Genomic DNA, 15,847 nt, shown 5'->3' on the forward strand with positions numbered 1-15,847 from the left:
ATGGAGACCTACCAAAGTGGTACAACTATCAAGTAAAGCTAGAAAAGGACTATTATAAGAGTCAGAGGAGTTATTTCTTCTAGGGTAGAGGAAGAGAGATATGATTGGTGAAGTGTACCTGGAGAGCTTCTAGCTACTGGCATCATTGTCCTTTTTGATGTAGGTGACATCCTATATTATAAAAGCGTAGTATGCAAATTGTCCCCTCAACCTGGATGTCGTTTGGATGTTCGACCAGGGGGTGGGGCCCGCCAGGGGAAGGGAGGGAGGGCCCAGCCGGCAGCTGGCAGCTGCTAGGGACCCTACCAGTGCACAAATTTCGTGCACTGGGCCTCTAGTTTATAATATAATATGGTTCACTTTATTAGTATTTGTGAAACTGTACATATGTATTTAAATTTTTTTCTGAATAAAGATTATATGAGATTATATATCACAACGAAAATTTTAAAATTATATGTATAATTTGCATTCCCCCAAATTTCCAGTCTTTGAATTACTCTTCTATTTAATATCCAAATGAGAATAATGAGTCTCCATTAGGGGTGAATGTGGGGAGTCTTGTCCCCATTATCATGAATTGCATTTAAGGCTAGTGATTATTTGACCTGGTATCTCACTCCACCCTCTGTTCTGAGGCCATTTGGTTATAACACCATCATTGCAAGAGAGGTCTGTGGTGTGGTAGCCCAGGTTTCAGTGACCTTTTAAAAAGGATGGTCACTAATCATTTCAGCGAATAGATGGACTCACTTACCAAGTGAGTAGTGCATCAGTAGCCAAAAAGGTGTTCCTGCTTGTAGAAAAGCAAAGACCAAATAAGATAAAGATAAAGGCCAAATGAGATAGAACCTATGCTTTTGCTACTGAAAGGTCTATAATTCAGCATTTGGGATTCAAGTGGGAACTGGAAGGGACAACTGTGAAACACATGCATTCAGAACTCTCTTTCATTGCCTGCATACTTATTATGTACATGGACTTCTTCCTCTTCCTTGCAACGGCAGAATCTTAGAGCATGCATGTAATCACGTTAATGCCCACTGTCCTCTTCCCCTGATGTCTAGGCATCCCCTGTTTCTTTTTCACCACAGAGAAAAAGCCCGGCTGCTCTTCTATGCCATTTCCAACAATTCTAGACTGTGAGGCTGCCAAGGCTGGCATCAGTGAAGCCGGGATCAGGGTGCAGTGCAATCAGTAGTAAGTGTGTGTGGGAGGAGAAGCCACTGAATACATATCTCACACTGATTAAAATAAATGAGTGCTCTGTCTCTCTAACTGTTGTCAAAAGACATTTGCAGTTTTCTTAGCCTGTTTCCCACGTCTGCTTGGCTCAGGGACTGCCAGGATCAATGGTCCAATTTTAGTTCCACTTTCTTTTCTATCATTCCCCGCATTCAGCTCTTCGGAAGTGAGTTAATAATGTAAAATCTGGCTGAATTAAATTCACTTAACTATGCTGCCAATTCTCTTCCCTTCATGCATTTTTAAAGAGATCTCAAACCAGTGATGGATTTCTAATGCTCTAGGAAAAGAAAGCCAGGATGAGACACTAAACCTGAATGGGATAAATTGTTTATTATAATTACCCTGTTGAATATCTCACTTTGTACCCAGAAGGAAGAGGAAATATCAACCTCTATCGGCTTTACAAGTGGTAATATGAGTGGTGGGGGGGGGATGTAGAAACTGCCTCTTCGGTCAGTCAAAGAAGCGGCACAGTGCAGCTTCGCATGGAAAGCTGTGAACAGTACAACGTGAGGTGGGAGCGGGGTTCGTTTCTATAGCAACTCAGTATAGTCTCGCTAAGAGGATGATTTTTTTAAAACTTACAGTTAGAAACAAATTAGCAAGCAGACCTCAGCCTGTGCCTGTGTTTGACACTGTAAGTACGTGAGCTACCTGTGAATATGGTGTAGTGTTGTCTCCAGTTTTCCAAAAAGCCTATTGGCTGATTGAATTAACTGTTGAATTAGAGTGTAAAGTCTTAATGTTCAGAAAAAGAGCAAAGGACAGGGTTCCTGTGGGATCTGAAAACAAAAGGTTAAGACTTCAATGAGCAAAGACTCTTTGTGAGGGAATATTCCTAGAAATTAAATACCCACGTGTTTCTGTTACCTGGGCGAGTCTGTTGTCATTCAAATGTTAACCTGCTTTCAAAGCCAGGTGTTAGAAAAAGAGGTTGTTCAGGACTCTTTTGTTTTGAACTTCTAGTCCCAAGATTTTTCTTGTAGGGCAAGCAAACACCATTTGGAATTTGGACTGTGTTTTCTTTCTTACCTCCCTACCTGCAGTATCTGTTCCCACCAACTGTTCTGGTTATCCTAACTCTACAGTGGTTGTAATGGGGTCATTTGGTTATTGATGTAATCAATTCTCTAGCTTATGCTCCCACTACAAATCAGATCATTGAAAGATTTTTTTAATATATTTTATTGATTTTTTACAGAGAGGAAGGGAGAGAGATAGAGAGTTAGAAACATCGATGAGAGAGAAACATCGATCAGCCGCCTCCTGCACATCTCCCACTGGGGATGTGCCCGCAACCCAGGTACATGCCCTTTGACCGGAATCGAACCTGGGACCTTTTAGTCCGCAGGCTGACGCTCTATCCACTGAGCCAAACCGGCTTCGGCCATTGAAAGATTTTTGAAGAATGGTTCCACATTCCCACGCATTGTGTTTATGAAATGGAATCAGGGACTGTCCTGCTGCTACCTAGTTCTTTGTCCCCACACCGTTCCTGAGACTTTATTTGTGCGATGTGAACAGAAGTCGCACTGGCTCTGGAAAGCATGCTCCCGGTCACTTCACGTTTAGCAGGGCTACTCTGGAAACCCAGCCCATGTCAGCGTGAAAGGCTGGATGGTTCGTTCAGTCTTTCATCTGTCGAAACCGAGCATTCCGTAGAGCTTTAAGAGTGCAGATGTTTCTAATAAAATGGAATTATTTTTTATTAATAATGCCGCACACGCTGTGCTGTGGTCTCTGGATCTTTTAGCTGACTCAAAGAAGGGGTGAAACCTACCATGGTGTGCTCTCACACAAATCCCAAGGGCCTCTGCAAATAACAGTGAATTTCAGCCAGTGACAGGAGGAAGATTGAAAGTTGAGATGCAGGATTTAACAGGGGTTTTCTATTACTCTGAGTTTTTCTCTTGTTTTGTTAGCCACTAGCCATCTGCTACCTTACCCCTGAGAGTGAAGATCCCGGAAGTGTTTACATAGATTCTAAATACATTCTTGGTGATTAGAACAGCCAGTTTCCTGTACTAGTCTCAGAGCAAAACTCGATCAGACCAGATGGGGGTTTCTATGCTCTGACAATGCAAGGATTGGGAAAATAAAGTTCGGCATCACAGCAGCTCCTCCTGACAAGCAATCTGGAACTTTGACCAAACCACACCCCAAGGTTTTCTCCTGTGACTGGGCTATGGAGGTCAGTTAAACTGACTGAGCCCCTCATCCTGTCATCCCAAGCCACCACCCAAAAGTAACCCGGAATTTCAGTCCATGTACACTTGTTCCCAAGGGGTCCCCTTCCATGACGCTTTGCTTTGCTGCTGTCTTCCTGACACCCAACTCTTCTCTCTGAGCATGGGACTCCTGTGTTATTGTCGTAAAGCTCCATTCTATTCTGTCTTATCACAGGATTGCTTGCTACTTCCTGGCTGGAAACGAAAAATAGTTCTCCCTTAAGAAGTCTCCTGCAGCCTTCCTGAGTGGTGGTGGCTGCTCTTTCCTATCCCTTGTTCCAGTTATCTCTTGCAACATAACAACTTATCCCAAGACTTAAGACCTTAGCATATTTTGTTTTTCTCAAGTAAATTGTGTATCTGGAGTTCAGGAAGAACTGCAGTTGGACTCTTTTTTACTGATCTACATAGCAGCAGCTAGGCAAGGAAGGTCTGGGGATTCACTTCCAAGATCTATAAATGAATTCGGCAAAATAGCAGGATACAAAATTAATATTTAGAAATCAGTGGTATGTTTATACACCAATAATGAACTATGAGAAAGAGAAACTAAGAGAGCAATCCCATTTACTATTGCAACAACAAAAAATAAGGTACCTAAGAATAATTTTTTAAAATGTATTTTATTGATTTTTTTACAGAGAGGAAGGGAGAGGGATAGAGAGTTAGAAACATCGATGAGAGAGAAACATCAATCAGCTGTCTCCTGTACAACCCCCCACAGGGGATGTGCCCGCAACCAAGGTACATGCCCTTGACTGGAATCGAACCTGGGACCTTTCAGTCCGCAGGCCAACACCCTATCCACTGAGCCAAACCAGTCAGGGCAGTAAGAATAAATTTAATCAAGGAGGTAAAAGACCTGCACTGGAAAAACTACAGGACTTTAAAGAAAGAGAGGAAGACACAAATAAGTGGAAGAATATACTGTGTTCATGGATTGGAAGAATTAGCATCATGAAAATGTCCATAGTACCCAAAGCAGTCAATAGTTTCTACCCAATTCCTATTAAAAGACCAATGGCATATTTCACAGACCTGTGGGGAAAAAAAGAATAGGGGAAGTTGAATGCAGTGGGAAGTAGACAATGTCCAATGCTTGGTTGGCTCTATATTCCAAACTCCATTATTAGATCTCCATTATCAGTCTGGGAATTATCTTCTCATTTCTGAGCAGTTTTTATTTGTATATTGAACCTTGGCATTTATTCCTTGATATCTGTATTTAGTTCTTCAAACCATATTTATCTCTATATCTTTACCTTTGTGTTCTGATGGAATTTCTGAAGATTTCCATTTATTCTGTAAATTTAATATTCTGCTGAGTCAATTTTGCTAGTTATTATCTCCAATGTATATTTAAATTCCATTACTACCTTCTTATTACCTTGTAATCTTAATAAACAGCAGGTGGTTTCCCTACTAGTATATCTGATCCACTTTTATTTTCTTATCACAGGTCTGTTCTAGATTAGCATTACCATCTAGAATTTCATGAATTTTATTGAAATTGGAGCAGAAATTTTCTAAAATTTTTCTTTCAATTTCTTCTGTGATTATATTTAAAAAATTTTTCCTTTTTATATTGTTTTGGGAGGTAATTACCTTCTCTTATAAATAGAACAGAATGTTTCTTAGGCCCTGTATTTTAAAAATATATATATTTTAATTGATTTCAAAGAGGAAGGGAGAGAGAGATCAATGATGAGAGAGAACCATCGATTGGCTGCCTCCTGCATGCTCCCCACTGGGGATCGAGCCCAAAACCTGGGTATGTGCCCTGACAGGGAATTGAACCATGACTTCCTGGTTCATAAGTTGATGCTCAACCCCTGAGCCACGCCAGCTGGGCAGGCCCGGTATTATCAATTGTTTCATTTCCAATTATACAAAACTAGTGACCTGGTGCATGGATTTGTGCACATTGAAAAGAAATTAATTAGAAGGTGGTCGGCAGGGTGGTACTGGGCAACACAGGCCAGACACGCCCTGAAGCCAACCTCCCATGGTCCCTCCCTGGTGTCTGCGGAATGAGTGGGGTCCCTCGGCCTGGCCCGCGGGGATCAGCTGAAACTGGCTCTCCAACATCCCCCGAGGGGTCCCAGGGTGCAAGAGGGCACTCTACAAAGTTGCTGTTGTACAGGGTGTGGAACACAATTGCAAGTGTGCAGTACACCAGATTCGGGGCTGACAGTGCCCCAGCAACAACATAACCCACGGCCGAAGGTGGAATCGCACGGCCCCTTGAGAAATCGGGCTCCCTCTGGTTTCGGGGTGCATCACCCAAGAACCACCGCTGCCAAGTCATTGCAGCTCGGCAGCTCCTGTGTTGAGCGTCTGCCCCTTGGTGGTCAGTGTGCATCATAGCGATAGGTCGGATGGTTGAACACAGCATATTAGCCTTTTATATATACTAGTATATAGATAAGGAGCAATCTATATTGGTCCCATATTTGTAACAGGTAGGGGTTTGATCACTCTCATTCACTTTGACCATCCACTTGGAAATTGAGAGAATTCCCTTCTCAACTATAAAGCCAGATGTTAGTTTGATCTGCGTAAGCCAAATTCATTGCTCTATAAGCATTAATTTCTCATAGATCTGGTGAACTGAAGTGGAAACTTTTAATCTTCAACTATCTCATTCTTTGAATCTTTAGAATGCATGAGTGATGACAACATTAATGAGGAGGAGGAGGAGGAGGAGGGACAGGGAGGAGGAGTAGGAAGGGGAGGAAATAATCTTGGCCACTCTAACAAGTACTTTCCTGCCTGAGATCTTTACATTACTTGTCTCATTTAATCCTCTTAAGGGCCCTATGAGAGAGGTACTTTTCTTATCACATATTACTTATAAGAAACTAAGGTTTGGCTAAATTAACTCAAAATCTTGTGATATGCAGTAAGAAGAGGTGGAACCTCACCCTCGGTCTGTCTGATTTCAGTCTATGCTCTTGACCATCAAGCAAAGCTACATTTTATAGAAGCTCTTTCTTGACTAGGTCGGATCATGCCAATCTACCCCTGTTCTCTGTCCTCACATAGCATGCTTTGCCCTAGAGGGCATTCCAGGATGCTTTGGACCCATTATTCACCCTCCCCATTGCTTTCAACTTCTCATCATGCTGCACATGGAGCTCTAAAAGGAGGCTGAAGAAGGAGCTGGGAGGATGATACCTCCTTACAAAGATAGTCCTGGTGTAATGAAGGATATGAGAACGGCTTTTGTCCTGCTGTAGCTTTGTGCTTTCAGTGAGAAGCAAAAAGTGGTGGTGGCCCTAACCTCTTTCCTCCCACTTCCAAGCTGTTCTATTCTTTTTAAGTTTGAGCATGTCTTAGCTCATGATTGTGTTCCTTAATCCACACATATCTGTGATGTAAGAGATGAATAAATTTTCCTGCTTCTACACTAGGCTGGATTCCGCACCTTGATTATTGTGTTATCTTATTGTTGTAATTAGTTTATTATGCTACCACAATGCTTCCCTTTTGGACAACTTATTGTATATTTTTTAAGGGAGTCTGAAAAGAGTTTAATCAAACGCTTTAGCTATTATTTTTATGCTAAATCTCCACTCTCTCCTCAATGTTTGTTTTTAAATAATATCTTAGAATAAAACATTAAGAATTGCTATTTTTCACATTATAACGTATTAATATTAATTCCAATTAACAAATACTTATGAAGTACTAGGAATGTGAAAAGTGCAGTGCTCTGCAAGTTAAGGGTGAAGATAAAGAGAAATCATAATTCTTATCTTTGGGTGCCTATGGTGAGGGGCAGGTATATCTATAATTCACTGTTTTGTTGTTTTTTTAACATCCTATATAACTCTACTCCTAATGTAACAAAGTGTTAAAGGACTCCAGAAAGAGAAGGAGTTATTTTCTATGGGGTCACTGAAAAAGTATTTCCAATAAATCTTAGCTTGGATTTCCCTAGAAGCAGAGAGTAGTATTTGAAGACAAGATTTATTTGGGAGGGGATCTGAGGAAGCCAAACAGGGTGCTAAGCCGATCACTGTTATAGGTAATTGGACTCAGTCCCACTGGGTGAAGAAAGAGGGTGAAGAACACATCTCAGTGTCGTTCTACTTGAGGGGGAAGGAAGATGAAGTATTTCTTCACCAAATCATGTGCATCCGTGTTTGAGGGTTCTGCCCAGGGGTGTCAATTCCCAAACACTTCTGTGCTGTCTGACATGTAGACTGAGTGTATTTCTCTGCAACCAGTGAAAGGCCTCAGACAAAGAGTTATAAACTTGAGTGGTGCATGAAGACAGGATTTGGCTGATGCACACATAGCAACTGCTTCAGTGGAGGAGGCGGCATTTAAATTGAACCTTAGATGATGAGATTTTTCAGCAAGTCATGATATGGGGGTAAGCATCTCAGCATGCAAGAGTAGGAAGGACCACAGCAGCATTTTTGTGGCCTATGGCAAATATAATGAAGAACTAAAGTTTGAAAATGATTCACATTTTTAAAATTAGAGAAAAATCCAAGGTTATCCCTATACATATTCATTCCCACTCCCTTGCTTTGAGTGGGAGAGAACTTAACTTCCAAGAGTTTGTTCAGAGGGAATCGTGCCTCACCAGCAGCTTGTTTTCTCTAGTTAATATTTGGGTTGTTTTGACTTATTACACTTTTCAATTCTTCTGCAGAATTTTGGGATTTTGTCAAAATTTGGACATGGTCATGTGAACTGTGTTGTTGTGCATGAGGATGTCATTCCTTATATGTGTCACACTGGGGAAAGTATTAAGAACTGCTGATACAAGTTTTGGAAACTTGACAGATGAGTTCAAGGAAAAACCAAAAAAAAAAACAAAAACAGTGATTGGAGCATATGTTGTCGTGTGTGGGAATAGGGGCTGAGGGTGGATAAGGAAGGGGTATATGTGGCTGCATAATAACTTATTTCAGTAATAAATATATGTTATATATTAACGATAAACATGTAATATATACATTTTCTAACAATATTGGGCAAGTGTTCCCAAGCCTTAGAGCCAACATCTCTAAAATAATGAAGTGCTATACGTCATAGGAGTGATGACGGGTCATGTGATTTTTCCTTTTACTTGCATGTTGGCATGAGGAGAAATATCAAAGCATATTATCTACTTCACAAGATATAATTGCACCCCACCAAGGAAATCCATGAGGTTGCATTTTAATATTAGAAAATATTGAAATTTTTGACCAGGTAGGTTATTAATAGATTGGGAGCCTGCATCAAAATTTGCACCTGTTTGAAAATGCTTCATTCTGGATGTACAGCTCTCATATTTGATAGTACATGCTTGTGAGTCCTGGAAGCTTTGCAAACCTGAGTAATAGCAATGCCACATCCCTGGAGATTTTAGCCCGAATTTCCCATGGGGCACAGGGCTGTCAACTGGGAGCAGGTGAGACTTACTTAAAACATCTTTATTTCTAGTTTGCACAACTTGGAACAGGGTATTACATGTCATGTGAGTACATTGAATACTGAGTATATAGAGTACTTGTGTAAGAGCTAGGCTTGGTTACACAGATTGTCACAGAAATGGAAATTACATTCTTTTGAGGGAAGTTAATAAAGCAGTGACCACACAAAAATTCTATTTAGAGAGACATGAAAAGATGTGTGGGTCTTGTTTAAACGACAATATCAAAGATGAGGGATAGTACTTACTAGCCCAGGATTTGTCTCTTCTACTTTCAAAGTTCAGCTTCTTCCAGGATGATAAGTTTTATATCATTTCTGCTCAGGTAGTCCAGCGCACAGTGCAGCCACCTTATTCTACTCCTTTCTGGTGGCTCCGTGGCTGCTGGTTCAATATCTGGCCCCCTGAGTTCTATTCGCTCAGGGCTATTTCTTCCATGTGAAAGTCAAGAGCTAGTTTTCAATGGGGCCAGCCTAGGGGGTGGAGTAAATTTTACTGAAGGACTGGAAGGAAGGCAATTTAAATGGGGATAGCTTAAAACTCAGTGCTATTACCATGATGTTTTCCACAAATTTGTTAAAACATCCTCATAAGTTGAACCTCTAATATGGAAGTTACCAATTCTATCCCTTTTTCTAACCTGTTTCCCCCGATTCATGCTCTCAAAAGGATAAAGGGAAGCATTTTCTTATTTTTCTATAATTGTTAAGTTCTATCTTTTTTGACTGAATTATTATTTTCCATTAATATTCAAAGAGTATTGAAATTCTCTTTTATTCTTCATTTTCTCCTCTCAATTACTCACCATTGGCACTGTTAGGGATATATATATATATATATATATATATATATATATATATATATATGCCTAAGCGACTGTTACAACCTAATGACCAGTCGACTGGTCACTTTGATACACACTGACCACCAGGGGGCAGACACTCAATGCAGGAGCTGCCCCCTGGTGGTCAGTGCGCTCCCACAGCCAGCCAACCTCCCACTGGTCCCTCCCCCTGGCCAGCCAACCTTGGTCGGCCCCTATCGAGACTAGGTGAGATGGCCCTGATCACCCCGATCACCAGCCAGGCTAAGGGACCCCAAACATGCACAAATTTGTGCACCGGGCCTCTAGTAATAAATATGCTCCTTGTTGCACTTTTTGCCTTTTACCAGCCATTTTCTTAGCTACCAACAAAGAAACTTGAAATTACTACTTATTAGCCAATGATCCTCATTTTCACCATCAATCCTCCTGCTCTTGAGGAAGACAGAAGAGGGAGGATAGATTATTTGTTAAATATTTAATAAGATAACTTAAGGGTCCATTGGACTGGTTTGGAGAAATATTATTGTTTTTCTGAACTTTAAATAATCAATAGATTCCACTGTGGAAACTGATCATAGATTCCTGCACTCCCTCAACTCTTTTTTCTTACCTCCTAGTATAGACTTTACTATGGCCCTTTATCTCACTGGTTTAGGCTTATCTATCCATTTGCCAGAGACCATAGCCCATTGATTTTAGTTCCTCTGGAGCCCTGTATTGAGACAGGCACATAATAGGTAATAAATTCCTTTTTAATGGATTTGCATCCAAAATACCATCCCAACACTCCGAAAGAGTCCCATTTAACAAATTGTAGAATTATTATATTCCTATTTTGAAAAGCTTTCAGAAACCTATTTCAATATTCACTACTGGGAAGAAAGGGGACAGAAAGAAGAGGATTGACTGCTCTGGAGTGTCAACTCTGTATCAGGGACCAAGCATAATACACCTTGCTTTGATTATTATCCAAGACATTCTTATTAGATAAGAACTGTTAAATATCCATTTTACCAACGTGGAAGTGGTGGCACATAAAGTTAAGAATCTTCAGGTCATGAGACAGAACTGAGATACAAACCTGAGGCTGTCTGTCTTCAAGGCTCAAGACCTGTCCACCTTACGTCCTCAATCATTCCTCAGTAGAGAGAGAGACTAGTCTGTGCCACATCACATTGCAACATCAATTTTTAAATATTTTTTTTGCTCAAATCTTCTCAGTTATTCCCCTTTATGTAACATTAGGGTCCATACTACTTAGCCTGAACAGCAAGGCAGTATAGCCCAGTGGTAAACAATTTCTGTGGGTTTGTGTGTGTCAGTACCATTAGGAACTCTGTAATTTCTTAACATCTAAATTATTCTTAACCTGAAATTATTGTAAATTATTTAAACTGAAATTATTCTCTAAAATGGGCATAAGAGTGTCATTGTTAGTTGGGACCACTATAAGAAAATATCATAAACTGATTGGCTGATCTACAACAGAAATTGATTTCATTTCTCACAGTCCTAGAGGCTGGAAGTACAAGATCTTGTTCTGGTCAAGGCCCTTTTCTTGTTTACTGACTTGCGATACTAGCTAGCTCCTTGGCCTCCTCTTATCAGGGCACTAATTTCATTCATGAATTCTTCACCCTTGTGTTCTAATTACCTCTTAAAGGCATCGCCTTCAAACATTGTCACTTTGGCATTAGGGTTTGACACATAAATTGTGGGAGGGGGGGTACAAACATTCAGTTCATTGTAAATAGTATCTACCTCACAGAGTTTATTTTGGAGAATAAATAATATAATACATATAAAGAGATTAACACAGTACACAGTAAGGACTTGATAAATGTAAGCCAGTACTACTATGTGTTGCTGTTGATATTTTTAAGTTTTTTAAAATTAAAGTATAATAGACATTATATTAGTTTCAGGCATCAAACATAATGATTCAATATTTGTATACATTATGAAAAGATCACCTTAGTAAGTCTAGTTAACATTCATGACTGCACATAGTTACAAATTTTTGTTGTTGTTGCTGTTTGTTAATATCAATCAGACCGTCAAACCTCAGAAGGAAGGTAGGGGAGGGTGGGGGTAAGGGGGAGAGATCAACCAAAGGACTCGTATGCATGCATATAGGCCTAACCAATGGACACAGACAACAGGGGGGTGAGGGCATGAGTGGGGGGTTGGGGGGCAATGGGGCAATAAGGACACACATGTAATACCTTAATCAATAAAGAACAAAATAGAATTTTACAATGTCCTTTCATTCTAACCTTTGTTTTCTCAAAAAGTTCTCCACAGCACTAACTTGCCTTCAGCCAGGCTGGTCTCCCATGCTTTGCCAAATTCTATGATTATCCATGCCTTTATTCTTTTGCTTAAACTAACATCTCTTTCTTTCCATCTGCTCATGCAAATCTGATCAATTTTCTCACTTTCTCAAGCAAAGTTGGTCACTCCAAATAGCTATCCTATGGATGTCAGTCGGCTTCTTTCCAAGCTACCTTGTGCCAGATTGTTCAATGTGCAAAGTGGCTATGGCAGCAGGAATGGGATTTAGGCATGAGCTCAACAACACCGACTTTGCCTTACGGGCTGGTCTTGCTAGCATCACTATTGATTGCATTGTCTGCCAACACCAGAAGCAATAGTGAGCCCTGATAAGACATCATTCCCTCCAGGTGGAGGGGGGCAGGCAGGGGGGTGTAGGAGATTGATTACATTCAACTTTTTCCATCATGAAGAGAACAGCAATCTGTCCTTACTGGAATATATATGTATACTGAATACAGATTGGAACCCCCACCCTTGACACAATAAGCAGTATTGCTATTCATAGATTTCAAGAATGAATTATTCACTATCATATTATTTCATATAACATTGCTAAAGAAGTGTGGGTTGGCCTCATGGCCATGAAATTCACTGCTTCTACAAGATGCTCCACTACTGAAAAGACAGTGGGCCCATAGCATTTTGAAAAAGCTTACTGAGCCCGGCCGGCGTGCTCAGTGGTTGAGCACCGACCTACGAACAGGAGGTCACAGTTTGATTCTTGGTCAGGGCACATGCTGAGTTGCAGGCTTTATCCCTAGTAGGGAGTGTGCAGGAGGCAACCAATCAATGATTCTCTCTCATCATTGATGTTTCTCTCTCTCTCCCTCTCCCTTCCTCTCTGAAATCAATAAAAAGATATATTAAAAAAAGAAAATGCTTATTGAAGATACAGCCTTAGTGCCTGTTAGAGGTTATACCCATGAGGTTGGGAACTGTCCTCAAGGATATGACATATACAGTGGGGCCTTGACTTACGAGTTTAATTCGTTCCGTGATGGAGCTCGTAACTCAAATTACTCGTATGTCAAATCAAAAAGTGAACGAGTGAGACACGTGATGCTGGGCTGATGTTGTGGCGTTCACTGTGACGTTCGCTGCGCCAACTAGCGGTGGGGTATCTGAAGCTGGCTCGTACCCCGAATTTTAGCTCGCAACTCAAAGCAAAAAATCGGCCGAGAGACGGCTCATATCTCGAAAAACTCGTTAGTCGGGACACTCATAAGTCAAGGCCCCACTGTACTTTAAGCCAATGACCAATATTGGTACCATTTCCTCATAGCCAAAATGCACAGGTCTTGAAATGAAGAGGTAAAGTTGAGAGTGGCCTCTCTCACTATTACACCTAGTAATCCATTCATTAAATTTTGCTAAAAATCCCCAAAGCTTTTGGTTGTGCTGGCTCAAAGGTATTGATTCCCGAGGGGAGGGGGGGAGTGTTTCTGCCAGAGGACACAGCAATCTTTCTATTGAATGGGAAACTGAGCCTGTTACTTGATATGATTGGGTTCCTCAGGCCACTAACCTTACTGCAGGCAAAGAAGGGGGTTACTATAATAGACAGGGTTCTTAATTCTGATTAATAAGAGGAAACTAGGATACTGTATATACTGGGGGCAGAAAGGACTATGACTGGAACTTGGGCGATTCCATGGGCCTCTATTTCCAATCATAAAAGTTAATCGAAGACTACCCAATTAATGCTCAGATTCCTTACAATGAAGGCTTGAATTATCCAACCAGCTAAATAAATCTAATCCGCTGTGGTGAAGGCTAAAGGTAGAGGAACATGGACTAAGTAGTAGAAAATGGAGTTTCAATTTTTACTATAGCTTAGAGTCCAATAACAGAAACAAGAACTTTAGCCTATTTTGTTCAGTGTGTGTATTTTGTTTCTTGCTTGAAAAACATGTGTATTTTTCATTTTCTCCACTTCCTCTAATATTTTAAATTAAAATGTTGGTAATAGTTCACTTTTTGTTAGTCTTAAGATATTAAATGCCCCAGTGGGCATTTTACTTACCTGGAAAATACATTAACATCACCAGAAAGGGATAGAATGACTAATAGATCCTTGTGTTTCTCCCTTTTGGGGAGAGAATGAATATGCCTTAATTTGCGCAAGAAAATTGCAGAGATGATGTCATAGAAATGGTGGATTAGAGGGCTCCAAGAATTGGTCCTTCCATTGAAGCAGCTGTTAAGTGGTGGAAACTGACAATCAATTTTATTGGAACTCTGAGATCTAATAAAAATCTTACAATAACCAGGGAAGTACTTAATGAAGGTAGTCACTGCTAACTTTTGGTAAGAAAATATTGTAGCTTTTCTCTCTTTTTTTTCATCCTTCATTCCCCAGTAGAGTAGTGACTATGGGGACAGTGACCCATAATCTTGGTGTGCTTTGCTGGTGCTGGTGTGCAGGGAGAGCAATATAGATCTTGTTCTGAAAAAAATATTTTGTTGTGTATTTTAATTGGTCCGATGCTTCCCCAAGGACTGGCACGAAGATGGACCTTTGTTTGCCCTTACTCCTTGAGCTAGAGCTTCTTTCTAGGTAAAATCTATCAAAAGCATTTAAAGACACATAGCACATATCTGCCTGACACAAGGGACAGAAGATGGGGCAAGCAGAAGACAAACCCAAAAGTTTGGGAAGGAGCAGACTGAGAAAGAAAATTCTTGGGTGCCGGGGTCCAGCCCCGGGGGTCCAGGGGTTCCCAAAGGTGTGGACGGAGTCGGCGAAGAATGTTTTACACGGAGACAGCGTTCAGAACTCTCTAGCTCTCTTTAGTCTCCGTGGATCTTCCTGTGCCTGGCTGAGGCCACAGAGAGAGATCCCCGAGGCAAACTGAGCCTTTATTTTATAGTCAGAGGTAAACAGGTAGAGGTTACCAAAGTTACACTGTTCTTGTGAGTTTCACTTGTTTTTGTTCTTGTTGCACTTCCCTCAGCCCATTGGCTTCCCAGGTAAGATCTAGGGAGCGTCATAAGGTCAAGCCTAATTATGCTAAGAGGGCTGTGCCCTCTAAGCTGGGACTTGTTTGTGACTTTGCCAACAGGTCAGTCCGAGGTTTAACCCTATAGCGGCTCCCCACACTTGGGGAATGATATACTCTGAAAGGCTACTGCACATACCAGGGGATTCTGAGTACAACACACAGGGTAAGATGCATGCTCACCAAAGACCTGAGATAATGTTAGGCTTCTACCTCTGGCTAATCTTTGGGCTCTGCAAAAGCAGAATGCGAAGGCTGCGGCAGAGCAATAGGTGACCTGACTTAGTGTCAAAGTTGTGTCCCAGCATGGAGCCAATCTGCAAAGCTTTGTGTGTGTGTGTGTGTGTGTGTGTGTGTGTGTGTGTGTGTGTGTGTGTTTCCTTTGTGGCTCCACGTGTGTCAGGAAGTCTCTGGCAGATAATTAGCTGACTATTGAGATAACAGAGATTTCGGTGACCACATACAACAAAGAATAGTCTTCGCAAAAAAATAGTTTGGAAAAGTCATTAAACAAACAGATGACTGAAGCCTTCAGCAATAAGTCACAGCAAACTCTGGGAAGAGGGAGAATCTCATTTTCAGAGTTGCCACTTTATAATATTCGAAATTTCTAGTTTTCAGCAGAAAATGACAAGGCATACAAAGAAACAGGACGCATGGCCCCTTCACAGGAAAAGATGAAATTGACAGACACTGTCTCTGAGGAAGCACATACAGTTCTTTGGATTTAATTAACAAACACTTTAAATCATTGTTGTGAATTTGCTCAAGAGCT

The sequence above is a fragment of the Myotis lucifugus genome, unplaced genomic scaffold, assembly GCF_000147115.1.
Source record: "Myotis lucifugus unplaced genomic scaffold, Myoluc2.0 scaffold_76, whole genome shotgun sequence".
NCBI lineage: Eukaryota > Metazoa > Chordata > Mammalia > Chiroptera > Vespertilionidae > Myotis > Myotis lucifugus.